Source organism: Micropterus salmoides, unplaced genomic scaffold (assembly GCF_014851395.1).
Source record: "Micropterus salmoides isolate LMB-PRFRI ecotype aquatic unplaced genomic scaffold, ASM1485139v1 Ms_hic_scaffold_1, whole genome shotgun sequence".
Classification (NCBI taxonomy): domain Eukaryota; kingdom Metazoa; phylum Chordata; class Actinopteri; order Centrarchiformes; family Centrarchidae; genus Micropterus; species Micropterus salmoides.
The window spans coordinates 62,875,792-62,888,275 of NW_024040040.1; the positions used below are offsets into that span (position 1 = coordinate 62,875,792).

The window sequence follows — 12,484 nt, forward strand, 5'->3', positions numbered from 1 at the left end:
AAGGTTCATAAATAACTGAATAAACTTGATCTGTGTCCAGATGGCTGTCCTGTGCTGGATGGCTGTAAAACTGGCCTTGTTGATGTCTGCAGGAAACTGTTTGGCTGCTGATGTGGACCAGAACAAACTTACAGAAATTAGATTCTGCACAGGTGAGCCCACTGACTCTATTCTCTTTTGGACGAATACTACTTCTTACAAATACCTTGGATGTGTAATGGAGCTGTTGCTCTGTCATTAGTTTAACTGTGGTTTCAGTTGGGATTAAACCTGTGTGTCTGGGGAAAGGAATAGTATCACTTCAACACCATCGATGTGTCCTCAAGATGCTGCGGTTTAAATTAAAATTATTACCATGTATGTTCTTTTGAAGGCAAAATTATATAATAAAGTGTTATTGTGTGATGTGAATAGTATTTACAATAAAATGTGCCAGGCTACTGATTATCTAACAACAGAATAGCCAGTTGTTAATGAACGCACCGCAAGAAGGACATCTGGTCAGTTTGCCTGTAATATATAACTCACAGAAACAGATAATCATAAATGTGTTGTCAGGTCAACTCCCACTTCAGTTTTAGTGTAGTTAGTATTGTATATTTGTCAGATTATTGATACTGCAGTAGATTCAAATTAAACCCAGGGGCAACAATATGATTTAAATTTCATTGAAATATTTAAAATATTATTACTTATTTGTCAATTTTGGATAAAGATTTTTCTAAAAATAAGAAACACTGAGTGCAACAAGTTGGCAGATATATTTTTGATATATAATTGTACCTTTTAATTAAAGTAATATAACAACTTATAAATAACCAATAAGAATGAAAAACTATAGTGAAGTTGCATTTGTTTACTAATATTTTAGATTTCCATATAGATTTTTATATAGAGATCAATAAAATTTAATTCTGGTAGCATAAATTTTTGATATTTTTTAAGCTTGTCTTTTATCCAGTTTCTGGCCCATTTATGATCAGTGCATCCTTAACTTCTTTCTGTTCCTGTTTCATTTGGCAGGTACAGGGCTCTAGATGGCAGGTCAGTAAGTAAGTAAACTTTATTTATATAGCACCTTTCACAGACAAGAGGGGTCACAAAGTGCTTCACAGTAAAAAATAAAATAAAATAAACAAATAAGTAAGTTATAACAAAGTAAACTCTATTTTATAGCACTTTTAAAGTTACAATGTTGTTTAAGGCAGAGAGATACGAAAGAAAGAAACTGACCAGACGATATCTATAAAACGAGAGAAGATACCCTCTACAACTTTCCATGTCTGTTGATTGTTATACACAACAATGTCTACAATTCACAATGTCAATTAAAATGACATATCCAGCTCAGATAAATGAAAATGAAAGCTTCAGTACAAACCTGAAAGATATTTTAAATTAAAATGACTTACGTCTATATTTAGTTTTGTTTACCATTCAGTACTTACTTCTATTTAACTTTCTATAATTCCGCTCTGTATTCAGTTATCCAACATACCTGGTTAACATGTTTTTTTGTTTCCTTTAACAGAGGTTTCCCAATGTTCAGTCTGGCTGTGAGCATCCCATTCAACAGTGAAATGAAAAAGTATGATGTCAGTGAAGTCACTGACAATGTTAAACAAGTGAGGAAAACTATTCTACGTTTACACTGGCACGAGGTTGGTTGCAGCTGCACTTCTAAAGTGGCCCAATGTTCTGAGTCAGTATCCTAATGGACGCCTAATGTCCTTATCGGGATGCCCCACCAGCCTTTCATTAAGGTGATGTGGTGGTTTGGGCTGTGGCCAGCCAGTGGATGTAGATTTTGGCTTGTAACAACTAGGGAGGACAGTCAGTGGCTCTATCCACTGTACCCATAGAGTCCAGTAGAGGGCGGAGCCTGTGTGAGATAAAACGAAAGTTACGGTGTAGTAACTCCAGTTCTGTAAGCACACCCTCTGCTGAAGAAGTGGTCGGATGTTAAATCAGGTGAGAAACTGCTATTTACAGTATATGGTACGCACAAATCACTAGCGACGTCCTATTGGTCGGCTACGTGCACAATGCAAATCTCAGTGGGTGATTTCGTGCGTTATTGGAAGAGGTACTACCTAGTGTTGTAGTCAAGACTGCCGAGACCAAGTCAAGACCAAGACCAGAGTTTATCGAGACCAGACCAAGTCTTTTAGGGGCTGAGACCGAGTCAAGACCAGGACCAGTTCCCCACATTACATGACGAGATCATAGGTACTTCTCAAATTGATCTGAAAGATCCACATTAAAACATCCACATACAAACACTAAGAGCCGATATCAAAGTAAGCATCCAATCAAAGTTAGGATGTTAACAAATAACAATAACAAAAAAAATTATTGATATTCCCAAAGTTATGGTCTTGACTGGTCTTGAAATAAAATCCCGAGTCCTCAATGTCCGAGAATGAGGCAAGACCGACTACAAATGCGGTCCAAGACCATCAAAAAGTGGTCTTAAGACCGGTCTCAAGACCAAGACCAAGACCGGTCTAGAGTACTACAACACTAGTACTACCCATAGAGTCCAATAGAGGTCTTCGTCTGTGCTTATAGAACTAGGTTTACCATATCATAACCTTTGTAATCTTTTGCGAGGTGCAGCTAATAAACACCTTTGCCCGTTGCCATTTATCAAAAGTAATAAATAGTTGTATCTCACGCTACCATTGCTCACACACAAAGGCTGGCAAGCAACCAAAACACAGACAAACCAAGCCCAGCTGGGTTAGCAAGAAAGGCAGAGTAGAGAGATTCACTACAGCTGCTCATTTACCTCAGACATCAGACTTTTGAGAGGAGAGGACACGTTTACCTGACTGCGGTTTCCAAAAGTCACTCCCACTTAGTTATTTCTCTCTTGTGCCCAGAAGGATATTACCTCTTCATCCTGTCATGTATTTCTGCAACATTTCAAGTTAACTATGTGCTGTTAACCAGTAGTTTTATTTTGAAGGCAAAACTGGACACTGCATATCTATTATTGGTAACTTGACCAGACCATGCATCTTGTTGCTAACTTGACCGCGGAGCCCTACATGTTCAAAAACGAGGCAAAGGGGGTACCTTTGCCTTGAGGACACTGTTTCGGAGTGCGCATACTTTGGCGTCTGTAGTTACCTGTCGGAGGCTCTGTCTAAACCTGAATTTTATTCAGTTTTAATCCACACTTTTACGTTAAATAAAAAGGATCTAAAAAATGTAACTTAAGTTATTAACTTAAGTTTTATGTGGGTTAAGGATTTTAGTCATCTGACATGGATTTTACGCTAGATGACCGTAAAAACGATATCAACGCTACTAGCCGAGATAACTCTGCCCCATGAGGACTGCATACTCCTTAAAAAATTGATGACCTCATGGAAGACATCCGACGACTTTCAGAGGAACTCAAAGAGAAAGATTCCCTGCTGACTGGCTTTATGGATGTGGCTTCAGTACAAGCCGTGCCACCACAGCTGACATTTTAAAAAAACTCCAGGACCTAATGCCATCGCTCCGGTCCTCCATCACAAGAGTGATAGTCCATGTCGGAACAAATGACACAGCTCTTCAGCATTCTGAGCTGACAAAATCAGAATTTCACCGTCTTTTTAACTTTTTTAAAGCAGTGTGGAAAGTCCGTTTTTATCTCTGGTCCCATTCCCACAGTTGGTCGCGGTGCTGGCTGCTTCAGTAGACTCCTTGGCCTCCACGACTGGCTCCAGTCCGCCTGCAGGGCTCACCGTGTGTGTTATGTGGATAATTTTAATATTTTCTGGCAAAGAATCTTTTTAAGACAGACGGACTTCACCCAAACAAACAGGGCTCAGAAATGTTAGCTGCGCACATACAGCATGTAGTGCGGTCCACACATGACTCACGTGAATGACTAATCATTCATGCAGCACACCTGGACACACCACCTGAACAGATCTCTGCCTCACTGCCACAAACAACTGTCTCCACCTGCTGGCATGTAAAGCCGTCTGCTCCCAGCTCTGTTCCAAAAGACTTCTATTCCTGTCATCATCACGCATAGACCAGTAAACTGAAATGTGCACATCCTACACAGAAATATTAGTAATCTCTTAAGGATTAGGACAACTGCACCAACTCCAGCACCCAGAACAAACTCATTTAAAATGGCTCTTAGAGACTTTTATCTTAAATGATTTTATCTTGTCTGCAAATCTAGATTTTATGTTTTTAACTGAATCCTGGTTGCAGATGAATGACTATAGCCAGCTAGCTGAACTGTGTCCGCCTCAATATGATTGTTTTAGTCAACCGAGGGTCGTGGTGGTGGGCTAGTGAGCGTGTATAGGAAAAATTTTAAATGTCATCAAGTACGCTGTGATGAATTTAACTCCTTTGAAGTTCTCACTCTTAAAGTTGGAGGGCTGCAACCTATCATATTTGTTATTATTTATCGCCCCCCAAAACCGCCTGGAGGATTTTTATCTACTCTGGTTTTAAATTATGACAGAATTGTTCTCTGTGGTGATTTTAATATTCATGTTGATGGCCTCACAAATGTTTATGCAACTAACTTTTTAAATATGGCCACTTCTTTTAACTTCAAACAACATGTCAAAGGGCAAACACATAACCGTGGTCATACACTGGACTTGGTTTTTACCCTGGGTGTCAGCATTTCCTCTGTGGAATTAGTGGACATGACCATATCTGACCACAGATGTGTGAACTATGACTAGTTACTCAATCTGCCTCACCAAGCACTTCCTGTTCTTGCATCCTTAATGAACAAAGCGTTTTAAAGTTTTGCACATTCTTTCAGAGCCAAAGCCAACACCTGTCTGATTCCAACACCAACAATCTGGTCGATCACTTCAATCATATCTGCTTGTCGTCACTAAATATTACTGCTCCTCTAAAGGTTAGGCCTACGTCTAAAGCTAGTAAGCAACCCTGGATAAATGACAGCATTCGCAGCCTAAAAAGAGAATGCAGGAAAGCAGAGCGCAGATGGAAAAAATCCAGTCTCCAAGTCCATTACCTCAGTCTGAAGGATTTATTAATTAACTACAATAACATGGTTAAGGATGCGAGAACACACTATTTTTCTGAACTCATTACTACACATAAACACAATCCCAGGTTTCTGTTTAAGACTGTGGATCAGCTGGTAAACCCAACCCCTCCTTGTACCTCAGCTGGAAGTAATGATGACTGTGAATAGTTTTTATCTTATTTTACCAATAAGGTGGTGTCAATCAGAGCCTCTATTACCCACGTGGCCTCTTACTCAGAGGTTCCTCACCAGCAACAAGAGACTTTTAACCAGTTTTAGCCTATTGACTTGTCTGAGCTTTTAAAAACAGTATCACAAATGAGAGTGTCCTCCAGCCCACTTGATGTAATACCTACAAAGTTTTTACTGAAAATAATGGATTCTGTCAGGCCCCATTTGATCTCTGTTTTTAAGAGCTCCCTATCTACTGGTTGTGTCCCTGATTATTATAACTGCCTGTTTGAACCTGTAGCAAGTCAGGACACACCACAAAAATCACCACAACACCACAGCTCTCACTTTGGATCTTTCTTTAGTGATTTTGTCTGCAATGCAGCAATGATACAACATGAGACATGGACTGCATCAGTTCACACTCTTCTTGGACTACAGTCTCTTTCAGCTCCAAATGCAGACTAAAAAAAAATATTTGTACAGATATAATATCAACTGAAATGATCGTATAGTGTTAATTTCTTTTCCATCATACATGCAATGATGCAACATGTGACAGGGACTGCATCAGTTCACACTCTTCTTGGACTGATATGAAGGATGCATAAATAATATAAAACTGAAAAATAACTGTTCCCTGCCTCACGTCTTATTCAACACAAGGTGACACAATTACAGTGGTTATGTATGAGCACACACACATCCTTAGAGAGGTCACAAACAGCTTAACTTTGTTCTCTGTAAAACCAAAAGGAAAACTACATCTCCCACAATGCCACGGGTCATGCAGCGCAACTCTAATTTGCAATAACTTCAAAATGCATTATAGTACAACCTTTTGCTTATACTATTACAGTCTGACAATGCTCTTACAGAACATAGTTGTACCACAATTTAGCTAATGGGAATACTTTTAACAAAACGATCTGTAAACATACCAGTCTCTTTCAGCTCCAAATGCAGACTGAAAGAGCCTCTCCTGCGCACACACCACATAATGGGAGGGGTTCACCGATCACATTGTCAACATGAAAAATAAAGATACAAATATAACCTCTGAACTCAGCCGCAAGCAATCTCACAACATGTTAAGAGTGATATAATGTAATCATTGAAAATAAACACAATTATACCAGTTTTACAAATGTGTACCCCCCTTCCCTTCTTAGCAAATGGAACATTCTCCCAAGATTCGTATATCCGGCTGAAATAAATAAAGTTTGCTGAAATAACTGTTTACAACATTACAAACCCACTTAAAAAAACCTGGTTTAGAGCCATCCCTCCATCAAAATTTTAGAACCATTTCAAAACTACCTTTTATATAAATTTTAGAAAGAAGTACGTCTGTTAGGGGACGGGACAGAAAGGACCCAAACGCAGCACTCCGAGTGAAGGAGGTTTTATTGAGGGTTCACGGGGGGGCTAAGGAAGAGGTGAGGGAGGAGAGGTGGACGCGGGCACGGAGGACCAAGGAGCGGGCGCGGCACGGGTGGTGAGGCGAGGAGCAGGGAGGAGCCGGGAGGGCGCCGTGGAGGAAGCCCGAGAGGTGAGGACCGGAGGATGAGCCCAGCCGACTGAACGGATGACGAGGGTGAGTGAACCTGGGAGGGAAAACAGACAGAAAGACAGGGTTAGAGACTGGAGCGACAAAATGCAGGGACGATGAGAAAAAACAAGGAACATGAGAGCCTGGACGTAGAGGTGGCACCGGGTAAGGAGCAACGACGATCAAGCAAGGATGGAGTGGAGAACCGGGGTTGAAATACAGGCTGGGATGAGGTTGATTACTGGCAGGTGTGGCAGGCTGACGAGGTGGCTGATGAGGTGCAGGTGTAGGTAGTTGGCTGGGCTCAGGAGCCGAGGGAGAGAAGAGGAGAACACAGGGAGGCAGGCAGAGCAAAACAATGGGTGAAATAAAGTGAGAAAAAAAAAAGTAAAACCAGGACACTCACCGTCAGCTGGGCTGTCCCCACAACAGGGCCCCCTCCTCAATGGACGCCTCCCGGCGGCCTTCCTATAGGACAGGGGGTTTGGCAGGTGAACACGGGGGGGGAAGATGTACTGGGGTCCGGCTGATGGGGGTCTAGGGTCCAAAACCAAACTGGGAATTCAGGGAGGGCTTCAGGACAGGGAAGAGTTAGGGGAACAGGCAGGGCAGAACTGAAAACTCAGGGCTAGACAGGGTGCCAGAGGGTAGCGCTGGGGGACCAGGGAGTTCGGGCGGACGTCCCGAGGGCGGAACAGAGGGACCAAGGGGTTCAGGGGGGCCGGGTTGGTCCGACTGGCAGCCCGAGGGCAGACAGGGGGAGCCAGGAAGTTCAGGGGGGCAGGTCGAATGCAGAGCAGGAGAGCCATGAGGGTCCGGCGGACCAGGGGATAGGGGAGCCCGGAGGGCGGCCCGAGGGCTGGGCTAGGGGGCGAGACGACCTCTCCAGAAGCCGGGGAGCAAGGCGAGACAAGCCAGAGAGTTCGGGCGGGCGGCCCGAGGGACGGGCTAGGGGGCGAGATGACCTCTCCTGAGGCCGGGGAGCTGGGCGTGGCAGCCGGGGAGCCGGGCGTGGCGGCCTCCCCAGAGGCCGGGGAGCCGGGCGTGGGGCTGGCAGCGCGACAGCAGCGGGGGGAGCCAGGGATGAGGCTGCTGGGCTGAGGGCCTCGGTGCGAGGAACAGGGGTCGGCCGGACCACCGGCGGGGCTGAAGCCGGGCCGTCCGCCAACAGAACACGAGGAGCAGGGGTCGGCCGGACCACCGGCGGGGCTGAGGCCGGGCCGTCCGCCAACAGAACACGAGGAGCAGGGGTCGGCCGGACCACCGGCGGGGCTGAGGCCGGGCCGTCCGCCAACAGAACACGAGGAGCAGGGGTCGGCCGGACCACCGGCGGGGCTGAGGCCGGGCCGTCCGCCAACAGAACACGAGGAGCAGGGGTCGGCCGGACCACCGGCGGGGCTGAGGCCGGTCCGTCCGCCAACAGAACACGAGGAGCAGGGGTCGGCCGGACCACCGGCGGGGCTGAGGCCGGTCCGTCCGCCAACAGAACACGGGGACTAGTGGCCCTAAGGGGCGAGGGACCGGGGGGACCAGGCTGGAGGCTGGAGGCTGGCGGCGCTAGCAGGTTGGGGATCAGGGTCAGGCTGGGGGCTAGCGGCGCTAGCAGGCCGTGGGACTGGGCCAGGCTGGGGGCTAGCGGCGCTAGCAGGCCGTGGGACTGGGCCAGGCTGGGGGCTAGCGGCGCTAGCAGGCCGTGGGACTGGGCCAGGCTGGGGGCTAGCGGCGCTAGCAGGCCGTGGGACTGGGCCAGGCTGGGGGCTAGCGGCGCTAGCAGGCCGTGGGACTGGGCCAGGCTGGGGGCTAGCGGCGCTAGCAGGCCGTGGGACTGGGCCAGGCTGGGGGCTAGCGGCGCTAGCAGGCCGTGGGACTGGGCCAGGCTGGGGGCTAACTGGCTGGGGATCTAGGGAGAGTGGTGCAAATTGGCGGGAGCCGTGATGGCCACGTCTCCTCCGATGGCCACCACGGCCCCCAGAGAAGACGGCCAGGCGGGTTCCCTTGAACTGAAGACGGGGGTCAAGCGTGGTGTCGGGCGAACACGGAGAACAACCGGCAGGCCGGGGAACGCTCGGGACAGGCTGGTGGCTAGCAAGCTGGGGATCTGGACCAAACTGGGGGCTAACTAGCTGGGGGTCAGGGCCGAGGTGGGGGCTAGCAGGCCGAGGGACAGGCTGGGGGCTAGCAGCTGGGGTCTGGCTACACAGGGAAATGCTTCCCAGCCTGCAACTAGCGGGTTGGATAGGAGACCACCGAGGGCAAGCGGGGAGATGGAAAAATCTGGCCAGCCTCTCCGGGACGGCGTCTCTCAGCCAAGGCCTCTGAGAAACTTTTACCTGGCCAAAGGTCAAAAGCGCCAGCTTGTAGCCCGTGTGGGTTGAGCCCCTCCACTTCTCCTCCAACTCCAACAGCTCCTTGCATAGCTGACTAGCTTCCTCCTGATGGGCGGCTGCTGGGTCCATAGTTGGCTTGATCGTTCTGTTAGGGGACGGGACAGAAAGGACCCAAACGCAGCACTCAGAGTGAAGGAGGTTTTATTGAGGGTTCACGGGGGGGGCTAAGGAAGAGGTGAGGGAGGAGAGGTGGACGCCAGGGGACGCGGGCACGGAGGACTAAGGAGCGGGCGAGGCACGGGTGGTGAGGCGAGGAGCAGGGAGGAGCCGGGAGGGCGCCGTGGAGGAAGCCCGAGAGGTGAGGACCGGAGGATGAGCCCAGCCGACTGAACGGATGACGAGGGTGAGTGAACCTGGGAGGGAAAACAGACAGAAAGACAGGGTTAGAGACTGGAGCGACAAAATGCAGGGACGATGAGAAAAAACAAGGAACATGAGAGCCTGGACGTAGAGGTGGCACCGGGTAAGGAGCAACGACGATCAAGCAAGGATGGAGTGGAGAACCGGGGTTGAAATACAGGCTGGGATGAGGTTGATTACTGGCAGGTGTGGCAGGCTGACGAGGTGGCTGATGAGGTGCAGGTGTAGGTAGTTGGCTGGGCTCAGGAGCCGAGGGAGAGAAGAGGAGAACACAGGGAGGCAGGCAGAGCAAAACAATGGGTGAAATAAAGTGAGAAAAAAAAGTAAAACCAGGACACTCACAACAGTGTCCAAACAACTGCTGTCTGTACTGGAAAATAACAAAAATATTTGAAATGTTTCAATCTGGTTTCAGGAAGTACAACACTGAGACTGCCCTGCTTAAAGTCACTCATGACCTTTTAATGTCTGCTGATGAAGGCATGTGCTCAGTCCTGGTACTCCTGGACTTTAGCGCTGCTTTTGACACCATTGATCACAACATCATGTTAGACAGACTGAGGCACTGGGTGGGGATCTCTGGTACTGCCCTAGAATGGTTTTCATCCTACCTGTCAAATAGGAAGTTTTGCATGTCTGTAAACAACTATGTCTCTTCGTTCTGTCCAGTTAAATATGGTGTGCCTCAGGGGTCGGTCTTAGGACCCATTTTATTTTCCTTGTATCTGCTTCCCCTTGGACATATTATTCAGAGACATGGTGTTTCTTTTCATATTTATGCTGATGATCAGATCCACAGACCCTGGAATGCTGACTTCACTTACCGACTGCCTCTGTGAAGTCAAAAATTGGATGTCAAATAATTTCCTCCAGCTGAACTCAGACAAAACTGAGATCCTAGTAATCGGGTCCCAGCAGATGGCAAAGCAAATACTGCCATGTGCTACTTCCCTAGTGAATCATGTTAAGCCTGTTGCAAAGAATCTTGGTGTCTGGTTTCATAGTAGTTAAAATTTTTATCAGCAAACCACAAAGCTAGTGCAATCATGTTTTTACCAGCTTCGAAATATATCTAAAATACGATCTATGTTAACTTTTAAGGACACCGAGACCATTTTACACGTCTTCATCTCATCACGCCTGGATTATTGCAACAGCCTTTTCACCTGTTTAACCCAAAATCTATTGATCGACTCCAGACTGTCCAGAACTCAGCTGCCAGGCTTTTAACCAGAACAAAGAAATATGACCACATTACTCCTATTTTAGCTTCATTACACTGGCTCCCAGTATGTTTTAGAATTGACTTTAAAATTTTATTGATCACTTTTAAAGCTCTTCATGGTCTCTCGCCTTGTTATATTTCTGAACTTTTAGTCCCATACACACCAGCACGTACCTTGAGATCCTCGGGCAGAGGTCTGTTGTCTGTTCCAGAGTCTCGACTGAAAACTAAAGGGGACAGAGCGTTGCTGTCAGGGCCCCGAGGCTCTGGAACAGCCTGCCCGAGGAAATCAGGTCAGCTGAGTCAGTGAACTCTTTTAAGTCCCTTCTTAAAACATACTTTTATAGGAGAGCCTTTCCCGATCTTATTTGACTTTATTTTTTTTTTTTTTTTATTCAATTCAATTTTCAATTCAATTTTATTTATATAGCGCCAAATCACTACAACAGTTATCTCACAGCTCTTTTCATAAAACGTGTATTCTAGTCTTATAAGTGTTTTCTTGTTTTTAGCATGTAATTGTTTTTATGTGTTTTATTGTTTTTGCACTTGTGAAAGCACTTTGTAACTGGTTTTTGAAAAGTGCTCTATGAATAAAGATTATTATTTTTATTATTACCTAGGCATCAAAAAGTGACACCAAGGGGTCTCTACCATTTTACTATGGTAAAGCACATAAATAGTGGGCCACCCCCAGAAAAAAGGGTCTAGCGACACCTATAATATCGATTGACACACTAAATAGACAATTGTCACTGTCTGACACCATGGGTTTGGTATAATAGAGCTTTATTAATAGATTAATGGCTTTATGGGGTGCTTTTTTCATTCACGATTCATCCATACACCGTACTTAGCTCATATAATGAAAGTATAGTATATTTTTATGTAGGAGAGATGTTTTGTTATTAATACTGTTTTTATTTTTATTTAATTTGTCGTATATGCTTGCTTGTACATGCTCTTGTGTATAAAATTCTCTGACTCTATGAGCTATGACTTTATGAGCTATGTCTGACAATGTCTGAATTATTAGAAGATGTCAAAATAAGGAGAGGTGCCTCTTGACAGGACGTCTGGTTCCAGTAAAGGAAGTCATTAATTCTTGGAGAAGCGGTTGAAGGTCACACACTGACAGAAACTAAACCGCGAGGCTAACAGAAATGCGCCTCTGACGTTACATGCATGCATTCATTTGTATGCAGAGTGAACAGCCAAGGAGGGGGTGTGATAAAAATGGCTTAGCAAGAAGAATAAAAAGTTTATTTTAATTTCTTATTAAATTTAAACTTGTTTTTCTGTGATAATGACTCTTATATGCATTCCCTAGTATTAATACAATAAGCATTTTGACCAGCAGAAGTGACACTATTTACTCTTATATAAAAGACCACTGTGAAAAGCAAAAGATCATCCAATAGTCATGATCCTGGTCTGAGTCTGTCAGTGTTTGTATTTGTTTTGGTCCAGATCGAGGTTGGTTGGGGATTCCTGGACATCACCCTCTCTGTATGTTTTTTGTTGGACCTTGCATTAAGAGCACCCAGATGGGTAGCTATTTGGCTATTAGCTATTTGTTTCTACAAGTAGTTCTAATCGACAAATTAAGGTGTGTCTCAGTGTCACTTCAGTGAAGCAATTTGAATTTTGAGTTTTCAATATGCATCTTTGATACTGCAGTCTAATGTCACAATATAAATGGTCTGTACTGCGCCTTTCTATTCTTTTCCAACATCTCAAAGCGCTTTACACTACATTCA

The 12,484-nt window shown here is 45.6% G+C and overlaps 1 long non-coding RNA gene across 1 annotated transcript; it reads right to left on the bottom strand.

Annotated features, from left to right (window-relative positions):
* Positions 1-9,312: 9,312 nt before the first annotated feature.
* LOC119899397 lies at positions 9,313-9,625 on the bottom strand. The gene is made up of 2 exons (XR_005443830.1): positions 9,573-9,625; positions 9,313-9,492 (listed from the first exon to the last, which is right to left on the bottom strand). It is a non-coding gene; the product is annotated as an uncharacterized LOC119899397 (long non-coding RNA).
* Positions 9,626-12,484: the final 2,859 nt, after the last annotated feature.